This window comes from Meleagris gallopavo, chromosome 5 (assembly GCF_000146605.3).
Source record: "Meleagris gallopavo isolate NT-WF06-2002-E0010 breed Aviagen turkey brand Nicholas breeding stock chromosome 5, Turkey_5.1, whole genome shotgun sequence".
NCBI lineage: Eukaryota > Metazoa > Chordata > Aves > Galliformes > Phasianidae > Meleagris > Meleagris gallopavo.
In genome coordinates this window covers 2,430,607-2,446,206 of record NC_015015.2, presented here as the reverse complement: position 1 = coordinate 2,446,206, position 15,600 = coordinate 2,430,607, and the positions used below count along the sequence as shown (strand labels likewise).

General features: G+C 46.4%; 1 long non-coding RNA gene across 1 annotated transcript in view; it reads right to left on the bottom strand.

Annotated features, from left to right (window-relative positions):
* The window catches only part of LOC109367622, a 14,971-nt gene extending 3,836 nt beyond the window's left edge, over positions 1–11,135 (bottom strand). Inside the window, exons 1-2 of the long non-coding RNA XR_002114849.1 lie at positions 11,086–11,135; positions 1,914–2,016 (exon numbers count right to left, since the gene is read on the bottom strand). This is a non-coding gene — a long non-coding RNA (uncharacterized LOC109367622). The remainder of the gene's footprint in view (positions 1–1,913; positions 2,017–11,085) is intronic.
* Positions 11,136–15,600: the final 4,465 nt, after the last annotated feature.

The window sequence follows — 15,600 nt, the reverse complement described above, 5'->3', positions numbered from 1 at the left end:
TAAGAAATAGATAATGACTCCCCATACCCACTAGGTATGTTATTTTGACACTGGGAAAACATGCATGCAAAAGCATTTATGTCATAATCTTAAGCATATGTGCCCACTCCTACTGCCTAGCTGCAAAATACTGACAAGGAGCAATGATAAATTTGGGGGTAAAACAATTTTCGTTGTTAAGGTAAATCAGAAGATAAAGTAGAACGTTGGCAGACAGCAGCAATCAGATTTTCCAGCCTGCTTTAAGTCTTCTTGGGCTCAGGGTGCTTTCCCTCAGGCTTTTATCCACCCATGGGTCACAGCATGATTCCTGTGCCCTGTGCCCGCTTCCGCCCTCAGCTTTTCATCCATCAGCACTTGGGACAACAAGTGGGCCTGAAGAGCTGATGATCTATGCCAATGTTTTCCCATCTTTTATTGGTGACTCATTTTTTTTTTTTTTAATGCAGCCTGTTTTCTAATGTGAAGAGAAATTAACCCAGATACTACCAGGGAAAGGAGGTGTGAAGATTCAGATAACTACAATAAAAGTCACTCCAAATTATTTGTTAGGAAAACTCCAGATGACTATCATCATTGTTAGTAATTTCTGTCTCTGAGGTGTGCTTGGTTACGTGATATTGAACTGAAACTTGGCCTGAGGTTTCCCTGCCTTTCAGTGGGTCTGATTGCTCTCTGAAAGATACAATTGCTGTGAAGATGCTGTCTCTCATAATCTCACATTTATCTTATTCTCGGCTTTCTCACAAATCTTTCGACATGCCATGCTTAGGAGTAATCCTCAGTAAATCTAAAGTACATGGCAGAACTCAGGAGGAAAAATCTGGGAGTGAAATCTAGAAGGAAAACCTTAGGCTGAAAAACAAATGATTAATCGCAAGTATGTAAGGAGGAAGAAAGTCATAGAATACCAGCACTTTTCAATTATTTAAACTTAATCAGCAGCATATAAATCACCTGGTCCTATTTTGACACCTCCTTCACCACCCAGCCTCTCTCAAAAACGTATTTTGGGTATTGGCCTAAAGAACATTCTCAAAGAGTAGAGCAATGCAAATGACAGCGACAGTAAGACGAAATGATTCAGTCAACAGTCGCATGGTTAATTAATGATGTATAACTACCCAAAAAGCCTTTAATGGGGTCTGAATAGCACAGGCTGAACCCTGAGCTGCTCTAGATCAATGGTTCTGTGGGGCCGAGCCGTGCTGCACAGGGCTGGGACCTGTCTGCCCTGCCTCAGTCCTCCTGCTGACACAACAAAGGAAGCCAGCCTACAACAGCTCAAGCCACTCCAGCCATCACTTTTCTGTACTGATAATTCGATGGAGCTAATTAAATACTACCTTTTCTGGTTGATCCTTTATAAAAGGTTTTTACTGTGCAAAGTCACTAGTAGAGCTTATTCCCCTCCACTTGTATTTATGAACACACACAGCCCAGAAGTGCCAGCAGGTAGTCTGATACTCTCAAGCCCAACTGCAGAGAGGGGTCTGTGCTGACACCCATGTGCAGCAAATGAGCCCGATATGCTAAGCCCTATCACCAACCCTCCCCATCCCAACAGGTGCCATTTTGTACCATTTTGTGGCCTGGCTTGCTGCTTAATTGCTGCTGGCCAGGCTCCTCTAGAAGGGAGTGGAGTGGATGGCAAGAGGCCCATTAGGGACAGTGGGAAATGCCATGCTAGTGGGTATGGCAGCAGCTGGGAAGAGATGGGGGCCACCAGAACACCTCAGATGTGTGGAGGCTGCAGGTGAGAGTAGTCATCTCCAGGTGCTGCCGACAGCACAGAGCAAAATTCTTGGGAAGAGATTGAAATCAGAGCCTTGTGCTTGGATGGCAGCCCTTGCAATCCACTCCTCCTCCCAGAGCACTTGAGGCAGGGATGACACGAGTCTTTCCAGACTTACCTTACAGAGACACGGCCATGCTTAGAGTAGGGAAGGCAGGCAGGCTATGGCTTCTGTCATTGCTGTGTTTCCTTGCTGGTGCCAGGGATGCCAGGCTGTCCTGCTGCAGGGCAGAGGAGAGGCAGGGTTAGCACCTGTGGGAATGGCATGAGAGCTCCAGCCCTGAGGGTTGTGGCTGCACAAAACAGGAATACTGTGTGCTAGAGCAGAATGCTGGGCAGCATCCTGGCCTGCTGCTTCCCGACCTTTCCAGACATGTACATGAATAACTCATTTATGTACGCACATACACTTTTATGTGCATGTTAAATCTGACTACAAAACAGAATGGAAATACAATGATATAAAGGATAAGAATCAGAGGTTACAGAATGGCTCATAGAACCATAGAGTCATTGAGGTTGGAGAAGACCACTAAGATCCCCAAGTCTAACTTCAACCCATCCCCACCATGGCAACTGATCATGTCCCTCAGTATCACATCTCCATGGTTCCTGAACACCTCCAGAGACAGTGACTCCACACCACCCTGGGCAGCTTGTATCAATGCCTCACCGCTCCTTCTGAGAATATCCAACCTGAACCTTCCCTGGTGCAACTTGAGGCCACTATCTCTTGTACTATCACCGTTACCTCGGAGAAGAAACTGACCCTCACCTTACTACTACCTACTTTCAGATAGTTATAGAAAGCAAAAGAGCCTTCTCTTCTCTAGACTGAGCAATCCCAGTTCCTTCAGCTGCATCTGATAGCAACACTATAAATGTGTTCTTACTCAGCTCCAAGAGCTCTGTAAGTTGCAAAGGGCTATCTGAAACCTGTATGCTGGAGGAGAAGTGACGGCAGGGTTGCTACAGCAAGAACATGGATGGGGCAGTCATTTAGCATGAGATAGAGTGGAAGACACCAGGAGTACTTCAAGTCTCTGTCACGCTCTTCTATGGGTCAGATCCCTTCCTGCGTACGGCTCCTGCTGTGTTGTGGGAGTAAGCAAGGCTGCAAGAGCAGGACATGAAGCTCCTGGGAAGTATGTTTCCTCAACCGTAGCAGAACCAAAGCAACATTAGAACACTAAAGCTGACAGCAACAATTTCAAGGCATGATTGTCATTTCTCACGAGTAATTTGTGGCTAGATTTGCAAAGGTCTTCTCACTTGGCCAGTGAACAGCACATTGCCCCTGAAAGCAGTAAGGACACTTCTTTCTGTAAACCTAGAGCAGCACGTGGTGTAAGAGCCACCACAGCAAATCTCGCCTCCACGTCCTACATCTACACATCCTATGCAAGGATGCAGGTGTCAGCGAGAGGTGGGGGCACGCAATGCAAACCTGGATGTTCCAGGACAACTCCAAACCCAACATCCATCAGCTCCCCCAACCCTACCTCCAAGAAGATATCAAGAGCTCCTTACCTTGTGGAGGGGCCAGGTGGCTGAAGTCATTAACACCAGCACAGGATGCACCAGGCAGAGACACGGGAGCAAGCACTCGTGCAGGTGAGCAGACTGACCGATTTGCACAGATATAACGCAGTGGTTGTGCAACACTGCGGTGATTTACATTCGCTATCTGCAGATAGGGCTGAAGCACGGGCTGCCTGTGGCGTGCTTGCATGCAGACGCACGCACGCCCTGGAGGGAGTGCGAAGTGGGGCCCTTGGATCTCTGTCAAGGCAGTGAATCAGCAGCAGAGCCACATGCGGCACAGGGAGCTACTCGCCAGCTGCTTGTTGGGTGGGCTGGGGCCTGTTAACTTGTCTGAGCGGAGAGAGACATTGGGGACACAGGAGCTAGAGGAGAACAAAAGCACGAGTCAAACTTCAGTGTCCATTACCTTGACGTGTGGCTTGACGACAGTTTGCAAAACCTGCGTGGGAGAACTAAATGGAAAGCATCTATTTTTCTGTTGTGGAGGGATGCTGAGCTCAAAACAAGACTTATTCCATGAAACACAGAGTTCTGTCTTCTTTTTAGTCTTAATCCACCTCCTGCGACACACTCCTCTGCTCAGAACAGCATATAGCTTCATAACATTGCTTTCATGCGGGGTAGCATTGCTTTGGTACAGGACCAGGTTCAGGGAGGAAATTGGTTTCTGATACTCAGAATGGCTGTGTAAATGAATGATGAATGAAGACGCAGGTGAGCAGAAAGGTACAGGGAAGAAACTGATAAATAGAAGGGAGCACTGTGGAAAAAACCAAGGGGTTCTAAATTGCTTACACAAAACCTAGTAGTAATTTGCATGCTTAGTACTAGATATTAACAGCATCTCTCTCCCTGCTGCACCGAAACGTGTTCTATATGCACAAACAAAGGAAAGTGCCAACCACCCAAGTGTTTTTATGTTGGTTTTGGAGAACCCCCACATTTAATTTCCAAGCTTAAAAGGAAAGAAGAAACCTGGAGCTGCGGAGATCATTGCTGTTTCCTTCCAGAGAAATTCTGTACGTTTGACATCTTATCTATTGTTTATGTCAGGCAAACGGTGCCTGGACAACACGCAGAGTGGGCTGCAGCAGTAAGTGGCAAGCGAATGCCTATGAGCTGCTGTGATTCATTGCTCAGAGGAGCTCTCGCTTTAATCACAGAGGACTGGCAGATGAGGGAGGCCACGACGATTTATGACTTTGGGGCAGAGTGACAGCTGTCCCAGGTATCCCAGCTCCATGCTACAAATCAATGCCTTTATTAGAGGGTGACAGCATTAGTGGCAAAGGTTCAGGCAGCCCACGGCCCTCTGAACAAACTGCCGCATGAGAAAGCAAGCCTGCTTCTCGCACAGAAAAAAATCAATCTGACATGAAAGCTTTCCAATGACTGAGGGTGACATCCACAAGGTCATCTCCAGCAAAGATAATCTCACCTCTTGCAGGGCTGGATGCCCGTTTTATCACAGGCATTAAGAAGTGCAGCCCCTGCTGCCTGCAAGCTGTAAACAGCAGTACTCCAGGGAGCATCCCCTGGCCTGCCAGCATCCTGGGGTGCCCACAGCACTTCACTGCTCTACTTTCCAGCCCTGGATACATCCCTTTGTCCCACCCTCTGCTTGCGTCCACGTTATGCTGTGTGGAACAGCCCAGTGCTGCCCCAGTGGCCACACAGCAGCTGGGCCCTGTCTGGGAGCAGCCAGCATAACAAAAGGAGCATTCCTTGAGAATGTGCAGCCAGAAAGCTCATCTAGAAATTAAAGGTTCTGCAATCATGCACACAGGGGAAGAGTTTCCTTGGCTGTATGCCTCAGTTTCTAGATTCTCAAAGTGGAAAGACTGAAAATTTGTTCACACAATCAACGCAAGGTTTAAGCCGGGTGCGAAGCATTAGTGCTGGCAGCAGCTCTGGCCTGACTCTGCTTAGAAATACCAGGAAGGTACTGAGGAGGGCTTTTCCTGCCCACAAAGTGTCAGCCAGGCCTGCTCCAAGGACCTGCCCACACGGTGGCTGAGGTGGCCAGCGCAGGGCCCCACCAGCATAGGTTAAGGCTGGTTGATGCATCCATAACTGTAGCTGTTACAGAAGATGCAAGAACAGCCCAAATAGTCTAATGGGAACAAAGAAGGAGCTCAGAGCCTTGCTTCTTGACCAGATGGCTTGCAGTTCTTTGCAGAGAGCAAAGCTAAACTTTAGGTTGAGTTCACAAACCATTGCTCGTTTTGTCATCACAAAGTGTAGTGAGAAGCTCATACATTTAATTTAGAGATCATCTGTTGAGCTGAGCATTGTACAGAGCAAGAGACACTTCATGCCACTAAAGCAAATCCCAGGCACTGCGTCTGCAGAGGAGGGGACACGATGCCAGGCAGCAGTGGCCCACTAGGCCTCCACCTCCCTCTTATCCAAGGGGTGCTCGGAAGGAAGATTTCTAGCAATGCCTCCCCCTTCTGCAGGTCACTTCAACCCACCACATGAGCGCCACAGAGCCTCAGTTCTTAGGGCATCACCAGAAGGATGATCACTCACTTATAGAGCAGATGAGCCCCGTCTTCCAAAACATTAATGTGGCTATAAATCAGAGAAGAAAAGCTAAAAATATTTTGCCACTTACAGAGAACAGAGATGACTACCAAAAAATGCTTAAAGTTTCAATAGCAGTGTGAACACTATCATCGTCTTTTTCCAGGGATTTGTATCATTTTCTTCAGAGAACAAACTCCTGTAGCGTTACCTCTGTATGCACAAGATGACTGCGTACTCAGCTAGTTCCTGCACTCTAGATGTTTCCAGCTGAAAGGTCACAGAAGACAAAAGAATGACTGAGCATTGCAAAGAAAGGAAGGAGTGCTTGATATTGTTGGGGTACTGCTGGTGACATGGTGGGCCCGAGGGAAGCCCTGCCAGGACACAAAGAATCCAGCAGCTCTGTTGATGGAGACCCCCCTGCCAGCATTTCAACACTGGAGGGCTGTGAATAAGCAGCTTCAGGAAACAACATGTTCCAAGACCTGACAAAAGAGTATTTCTAACATTTCAGTAACCTGGGAGTCAGACATTTTTTTCAGCTTTGGTCACTATTTCAGTAACATACTTCAGATGTTTTGCTTCTCCTCTTAACTCCAGAGCCAGCACACAGCATAGCCAGACACTTGCAATATGCAGCATCACGGACAGACACCAGTGGAGTACTGCATATACAATGGAAAAAATGCAGTGGTGACAAATACACATCTATATATACACGCACACTTATTGACATTCAGGTGGGCATGCGCAGCTGGGGCTTTCAAGGCTGACATGTTATTTACTCTTCTCCTGGCCTCAGAACACTTTCCCTGGAATTCAAAATCGGTGTTTCAGATGAGCCTGGAGCAGGGAATTCACCGATTGTGAAGCAACTCTGACAGCCTGCTGCTCACCCGGTTTCCCAGCTGACACAAAGCATACACCACCTTCATTTACAGGCCAATATACTTGACCTTCGCATCTCCTAGATAAATGCTCAAATAACAAGGAAGGGAAGAGCAGGGAGGATTCAGGGAGAAAACAGTCCATGCACAGCTCTGTTGAGCTGCCTGGTCTCTACGCCTTGGCATGGGGGTGATCTGGGAAGCTTCTTGATGGATTGCATGTCAACTGTGAGAGCTCGCTCTGTCCTCACCAGCACAGAAAGCAGTCCTGAAAATTCCAGAAGCTAAAGCCATGCCACCCGCCAGGGAGAGGAGCACAGCCATCCTCCTGCCTGTCTGGCCAGCATGGAGCCTCAAAGCCGAGCATAGCTCACAGCAATTTCATTTGTGCAAAACTCTGGCTAGGAAGCAGCAGCTGGTGCCTGGCATACTGCAAGGTACTTGGCCGTGTGCTGGCAAGCAACCTGTATGTGGGGCTCCCAAATGCCCTGCACACAGCTCTCCCCATCAGGCAGCAACCCTCACAGCACAGAGAGGAACTGAGGGTTGAGGAAGCATGGTGTGTTCTTACCTAAACAACTTAATCATAAAATAGCTGGGAAGGAAGTCAGTGTAACTTGGGGTTCCATTTGCAGGCATGTAAATACTACTGTAATTTGATTAATCTTTTTTCCCCTTTCAATCATCACCCATCATGTAGGGCACAGAGTGGAAATGGTTTTGGTCTTCCTTCATTAGCCACATTAATTTTTAATCAAGAACCATACTCTTACCATGACAACCAAGGAGATGGATGGATTTGATTCTAACTTCATTCAAACATCCTCTGACTGAGCTTTGAGTAGTTTGTATTGGCTGGAACTAAAATACAAAACAATTTGCCAAATGTGCTCCCCACTCAGAGTATTTGTGCACCTTTGCTTATAGGATCCCCCCCTCCCTCCCCATTCAAGAGAATCCTCACTAGTTGCTCTGATCCTCATGCTGCTCACAGTGGATAGATACAGAGCAAGCCGCAATGAGTTGAGCCCCGTGTCTTAGTAACCATGGCAGTGTGTGGCTTCCTTTCCTGAGGTATAAATTTTCCACTGGTCACACCTGTGGCCAATAAGGCCTGAGGGAAGGAGCTGTAGGAAAGCAGGTCATTAACTGAGCAAACAAAATGATGCCATGAGGAAGCACTTGGCAGAGACACAGCCACACTCTCCTGCTTTCCTGTGCCCCTAGCAGCAGGGGCACTGCCTTCACGCTCCTGTCCCATGGGCAAGACACTACAACAGCCTAACGTGGCCAGGGCAGAAATGTAGACTTGCATTGCCATAGCTCAGGGTCAGTGCTGTTTGAGTTTTTGGGGCTGAAGGGAGTTGCCTGACAGCAGGGCCAGGCATGGGGCCGACCTGAGTGCCGGTCTCACCGCCTTCCTCCTCCTCTTCCTCATGGCAGACGCTGGCTGAGCTCTGCAGGAGCGGGGACACACGACTGAGCAAAGCTGTGTGCGGGACCGGCCCCCATGACTGGGGCTAAATGAAACACTTCACCGTCTGGCATATCACTCCGTTTCCCACGGATGGCACAAATAGTCACTGTGCGATGTACAAACACCGGGGATCTATTATTGGCACCTCTCCTTTGCTTGCCATAGTGACGTCCAACCCAAACGCAAGTGTTAATGCCCTTATAAGGCTCCTAGCACAAATTTAAATTTTTTATCCTTTGGCCGATGATACAAACTGCAATCTCAGTAGCATACGGCATGGGGAGGTGGGAGATTTTCTTGGCTCTGTGGTGAGAGAGAGAAATTAAAAAGGAGCCTACAATGCTGAGTCACTGTGACAAATAACTTACTATGGCATACATTCAGGGTTTAGCAAAGAGGCAGCTGAGAGTGAGTCAGTGACTGACTAGTGCCTCCTAGATTTTCCTCCTTGGGAAAGATTCAATTTAATGTAAAGAAGAGATGGCAAAAGTATTTCTCAGTGTTACCATTACCAAGTTGCTATCACTAATTATACACGTGGTTAAAACCATCAAGTTCCATTGTGTAATACACGCCTTCTGTTGGTATATAGCATCACCCATCACGGAGCAGTAAGTCCCATTACAAGTACTGGTTTTGAGATACAGAAAACTTGGCCAAACTTCAAGTGTTTGGCACTGTCAATTCAAGCACCTCCCCTCTTTTGGTTGCTCAGCTTCACAGTCTTATCCACATCCTATTTAGCGCTCCGGTTAAGTAGTCTGTAGCACCATTTACACCAAAATAGACAGTTTTGTGATCAAAAAAGACCAAGTGCAAAATGGATACAGTTTTGTGGAAGAACGTGTAAGAAGGTCACAGTCCACCAAAACACCTAGTCCCAGTAAAGTCAAATTTGCATGCGCTGAATCACAGCCAAAGTTATTCTTGTGTCGTTCTGGTTTTGATGTTTCTAACCCCCCTTCTCCTTCTGCTCAGGCAGACAAGTTCTTGCCCAGCACCCCAGATCTGGAGGAGAGCAAGAAGCAGGTCTGCATGATATCCTCTCCCCTGACCCCAGGTCCCATACCTGCCCGTGAGAGAGAAGAAACAATAGAAAGAGTTTCCTGTCAGGAAGGGTCTGTTTGCAGCTTTTCAGCTATCTGTACACCCCCCTTTCCTTTCCATCTGCTGGTTGGGACTGCAGTGAGAACTGCACCAGCCAGCATCTCTCCGTTTCTGCCTTGTTTCTCCTACATAGACAGGTATCACTGGGTAAACCCTGAAATTCTTCAGATACAACGCTAATTTGTACACGATGGGGAAAGAATATAACTGCTCCCAAGCAGACCACAACCAGCTGGAAGGAATTTCCTATCACCCTCTTCCACATGAGCCACAGGGTTCAGCCTGGCAATGGAAACATTTTGCCTCAAGTAATTCCAGTTGGGATACTGCAGTCAGGCCATCCCTTCTGAGCACAAATAAAGGCAGAGAATAATCCATTGTTCACTCAAAATGTTAATTAGTGAGTGAATTATACTCATACTGTTCCCATTCGAGGGCTGACTGCTGAAGTCTAATTAGATACTTTTATCTGCTGTCTAGCTTATTCGAAATACAGTGGTCCAGTTGATTATGAATGAGTTCAAAAAGCTGGTCAATTATTTTTACATGATGCTTTTGTTTGTTTCTTAAACAAAAATGTCTTTCCCCTTTCCTAAAACAAACCTTTCTTGAAAAATAGTGATATCATCAACAATTTCACGGTCTTTTTTTAGCTGAGTGCATCTCTTTCCAAGTGTGAGACAAAGGGCTTCCTTATTTCCACCACAGCCCTACCAAATGCATTACAAACCCCACGAGGAGAACCCCTAGCATGCCCCAGAGCTGCCATGTGATCCTAAGCAAGAGGGTACAGCTGAGATCCCCAGAGTCTTTAGGAAGAATTGGCTTTAAAGATCACACACTGACCCTGCTTTTAAGAGCAGCAAATCCATATAATTTCAAGGAAAAAAAAAAGACACTCGTGTTTTCCTTCATGCATCTGTGAAGAGCGGCTCTCAGATCTGACCTTTCCAAAATGCCTATCAGTGATCAGCTGTAAAACAAGAGATCTCTGTAATATTTTTCTAACGCAGAGTGAACAGCAGCCAACTTCCCATAGAGAAGGAGGAGGATTTTCTCAAACTAATTTTATTTCCTTATCTTTAGTCATCTGCTGAAAAGAAAACACTAAATATATTCCTCAGTCTACTCCTTCCAGTGATAGCTCGAAGGAGTAAAGAACCATATGCTCCTTCAGCTGATCCATACTGTCTCCATGACAATGCAGTTTACAAAGTTTGCTCCTGACAGCTCTGTAGTACGTGCTTCAGCTGCTCACATTTTGGGGCATGAGGATGGCAGGCAGTGGTGGCACTGGTGGCTGCCACTGCAGTGCTTGGGCATGCCCACCAATGGCTCTGGTCAAGCAGTGCTTCTACCCAAACCTCCCAGCCCTATGACCAGTGCCCACCAGCGAGCTCCAGTTCCAGTGGTGAAGCTCAGCCCGTGGCACCGTTTGGAAGCTGATGCAGCCAGTCCCTCCAAATTCCTTACGAGCTTTCATATGTTCAATGCCTTAAAAGGAGAAAGGATTTCACCTCATTTTAGCCAATCAGAAAAACCTTGCTGAATTTACGCAGAAAAACGTGTTCTCCTCATTAAAGTGCACTTGGCCTTTGGGCAAGGTGAATCTCCTGGATCCACCCAGGAGCACAGCAGAGCCAGAGCTGGAGCTGTGCCAGATCTTTCCTCTATACTCCTCCAATCCCTTCACATCCCTGTTTCATTTACAACGTACCACACAGCGCATAGAAAATGGACTTTACCTTCAGCCAGCTCAGGCAGGACACTCAACTTACTGACTGCTGTGCTGGACAAGAAACCTTATTCTATGATGTAACAGAACAGAAGCATCTAGGAACAGGCTGTGTCTGAGCTGCAGGCCATCAACTGGCAGCCTCCACCTCAACAACTGCAGAAAGACGTGATATTGTTATTTTCAGAGCCTGTGTATTTCACTATTCCCCAATCAGCACAATAGCTGTCAGCACTCCTGTTTTGAATTTCACACATTTGCTTGATCAGAAACCAACAGAAATACATAACTGGCTGTGGTGGAGCATGAGATTAGTTCTTTCTTATCAAGGAGTTACCCAAGATGTGTGTCGCAGATCAGGTTGTCTCCATGCAATCATTTCTAAAAGCAACCACAGTACGTATTTAAGTGCAGAAATAAAAACTTCAGCTGGCTAAGATTGAAAAAAGAAAAAAAAAATATATATATATATACATACATACATACACATAAGCCTGACACTCATTTTGAATTGTCAGGGTGAAGCATTTAAAAAATAAATAAATTTTAAATCTCTAAAACACCCCCATCCCTATAGAATGGCCTACACAGCTGAATCCCCATAGGTTTGCCAGCTGTTTTGAATTCTACCAGCCTGGTACTCAGCAGCAAGAAGCTTAATCGTGCTGGAGGGTTCCCCACCTGCAATCTCTGCTGCCCTTTGGAGCACGGAGCCCAGCAAGGACCCTAGGGCTGGGGAGAATACTGTTCACTCCTTCAGAGTGGCCAGGCCTGGGACACAGCTCACAAGACGTCTCAGCATTCCTTTGACATATACAGATATATGCCAAGTTCTAATTATGCTTGAAATTCAGGCTTCTATTCCCCCCTCCTCCTTGAATATGCCAGATCTCTCCTGAATTCTATTTACAGGCTGAAAAATGAAGGCTTGTCTAATTAGAGATGATTCTCTTCTTATTCCTTCACCCCCTATACCAGGAACTAAGACAACTTCTGCCAAAGAGGACTCGCATCTAGACTAGTTCCTAGCATTATGCAGTGGAGGGATGTGCACTGCACAGGAACAAGTTTCCACGGAGAACGAAGACAGCTTGGAGTTACAGCTTCCTTTCAAGCCTCTGAAACCCATGGATTTCTAGAGACTTGGCTCCCCAGCACAAAATACCCCTCTCTGTGGGGGGAATAAAGAGCTAGGGCTCTGCTAATCTCTCCGGTTAGCAGGAAGGAGCACAGGACCCAGCATGCCGCATGCTTTGGAGGCACTACTCAAAGTTATTTGGTGCCTTTGGAGGCTCCCCAGGGACTGACAACATAAAGGATTTAATGTGCACGCCCAAACATCAAGCAAACGCTGTCTATTAAGAAGTTTAAGGGGAGGAAACGCTTTCCAGACACAAAAGCCTTTTCTATGGGAATCACTACTCTGTAGGATGTCAGACACATAATGCTGGAGCCATAAATGTCACTTTCCAGTAGTTCTCATTCAGAAAATATATGATTGATGTCTAGAAAAGCCAATGAAATATATATATTCCTTTTAATTATCCTTATCCGTGCCACTTTCTCCAGGGCTTTGAGGAACATACTTGAGGAGGATCTTTGAAGACCCGTGCAAAACCAAGCTTTTTGGCTTTGACGGCTGGGAAAACCTCAAAACTCGCCACATCTCACCAGAGGGCAAGAATGGAACTCAGCACTGGGAGATAACACTTGCGTGTGCCTGGCACTGCCCTGACTGGGAGTATAGGGACAGGCATGACCCAGGGGCTTACCAGGCATCTTTGCCAGAAAAGAACACAGCCCAGGGCCTGGCAAAAAAAATTAAAAATTAAAAAAAAAATAAAAAAAAACATCAGAACACATATGAGAGTTGCTCGCTTCCTACTGGATAGTTCATATCAGATGCCCACAAATACATGATAAGGGAAGACAACAATCCTGAAGATCTCGAAGTCTGGAGAAGCAATTTGGACAAAGCAAATACTAGCGTCCTCATTCTGCAGGGAGATTAATTGGTTTTATTTAACTCCTTCTGGCTCTCTTCAGTCAGTAGGGAGAGTTATATTCCTCCAGTGGATGATCCAAACCAAACGGGATAAAAAACCCTGGAGTTGTACCTACACAAATGTTTAGACTGCTATGGGCTTCTTGGTTTAGCTCTGTTCATTAAAGTAATGGTTATCAACCTTGAGTTACTGGTTCAGAGAGCACCATTGCTGGGCTGAAAGTGAAAACGCGTGCCTGGAGGAGAACTTGAGACCCTCCTGGTCAAGATCCCTACGGAAGTGACAACCCCCCCATTTTTTCTATATTTCTTTCACATTTTATGGTCACCAAGAATGTTTTTCCCGCCCTCTTGTTATGCTACTGCCTGGAGTGGGCTGTTTGTCCCCCCAGCAGAAAATAAAGAGTCACAGCAGCACCAGAGGGTGTGGGGGCAGACGCTTTTTGGGCATCAGAACTGGCAGTTTTTAGAGCCTCCGAATGAGTAGGCAACTGTGCTGAGGCTCTTTCTCCCACCACAAATCACGAAGCCAAATATCTCAGCTGCACGGCATGTCTGCAGGAGCTCCTCCTCCAGTACTGGCTTGTGTGGGAAGGGCTCTGCTGGCACGCAGCTCATCCGAGCACTTGCGTGCCTGTGGACAAAATTAAGGCAAGCCTCTGTGCACATTCAACATACATGGGCAAAGCCTTCCTCGGAGCCTGCCTGGCTTCACAAGAGCAGGCTGAAGTACTCTGAGCGTTGGGACCACGTGCAACCAGCCAACTCTGGATGCCAATGCTTGGGAAGTTCCATGCAGGAGTAGGAAGACATGGGGATTGGGGCACCAGAGAGCAGAAGTTTCCTTTTTTTTTTTTCCTCCTCAGATGGAAAAAAATTGGCTAAAGGCAGTAGAAACAGATGTACTTATGTATCCTATACACTATAAAAGAAAGGCCCTTCCAGCAAAGCAGATGGGTTTAAGTGCCATTTAAAGCAACTTCTGCTTCACCCAAAGAAGCCTCACACAAGCTTTACATGTGGGTTACGCAAGTATTTTAAACAAAAAAGTCTCTGGCTACAAATCTCTAACATCACATGAAGGTTTCCTCGATGAAAGCTCAACGAGTGGAGTCAAGGAAAACAGCCCCAACACCCCCAAACCTCAAACAGTACCCTTGACCTCAAACTTCTTAGGAGCAGAGCGCAGTTCTGCAATCATGCTGCTTGCTTTCCTGCTCACATCTTCTGATACCCTAGCCCCGGAGGGACATTTTTAGGAACTCATAACAGCATGGATTCATTACTTCTCCTCAATTGAGAGAATCATTGCAAAAGCGCATACATGTCTATCACCGTTATTTTAAAGGCCATTGTGCATACACGTGAGGCGAAGAAAATCCCACAAGTGAGCCACCACCCAAACAGATGTTGTCATGATAGGTGTCATGTCTATGAACTTTTCAGTGGACAGAGTTGAGCCACAGGTTTAGCAGTAGCCTCACATGCCTTGCTGCGTATTAGTTTTCCTCAGGGATCAGAAGAATTAGAACAGCACAATATGTTTCAGAAGCTCACCCTTTCCAGTTCCTTTTTTTTTTCCTTTTTACAATCATGTAATACAGACTAGAGTCATAACCAATGTGTATTTCAGGCCCACGCACGGGTAGGAACATGGAAGATGGGTAACATCTACTTCCCATTCTGTTCATGGAGAAGTTGCTAAACACAGAAATAAGCAGTGTTGTTTTCTCACATCCAGTCAAAGCACAACTTAACAGCCAAAAACTCAGTAAAACAAAGCAGTAGGAAAAAAAAGAACACTGAGCCTTTGTTAGCCTGGTCAATGTAGGTAGGTAAAAGATGAGTTTGAACAAGGTTAGAGAGTAAAGTGTCGTGAGCACCAGATTCCAGGAGAACCAGGACTGGTTTACTGTGCTAAGTTGAGGAAAGCACACACAAGCTACAGCTGAACCAAAACACAGAATAGACTAAAGAGTTTTTAAAAGAAAAAAATAAAGCCCTAAGGAAAGAGAAGAGTGACTCAAGACAAAAAGCTCCCAGCAGTAAAAGGAAGGCTGCAGCTTTAGCTCATTGCTTAAACCACTGTTTGAGAAAAAAAAGCCTGGTACCGAGAGAAATTGGACCCGCTCAACATACCTGCTGGTGGCTATGCAAAAAGTACTGAAGGGTCACATCTTCTGCAGAAAAAAAGCATTCCTGCTAGAGTGCTGCTCCATCTTCTCACGTGTACGAGCATCCCTACCACCAGCACTCATTTACTTCTGTCAACAGGGTACACTTGAGCCTTTTCCTGTGAGCACTTACACCTGTTCCCTGTAAAGGTGGTGATGGTTCTCACGCTCTTCTGATATTGTCAAGTAGTCTAGGGATCAGCTGGCCCTTTATGAGCCACGGCTGGTAATTGTTCTTGCCTCCTGGGTACCCCACCTGCTCTGCTTCAGGTCTGCCCCATTCAGAGTCCAGTCCCACAGCTGCCAACAGGGTTGACGTGAAAAAAAAAAAACCAACAACCAACCG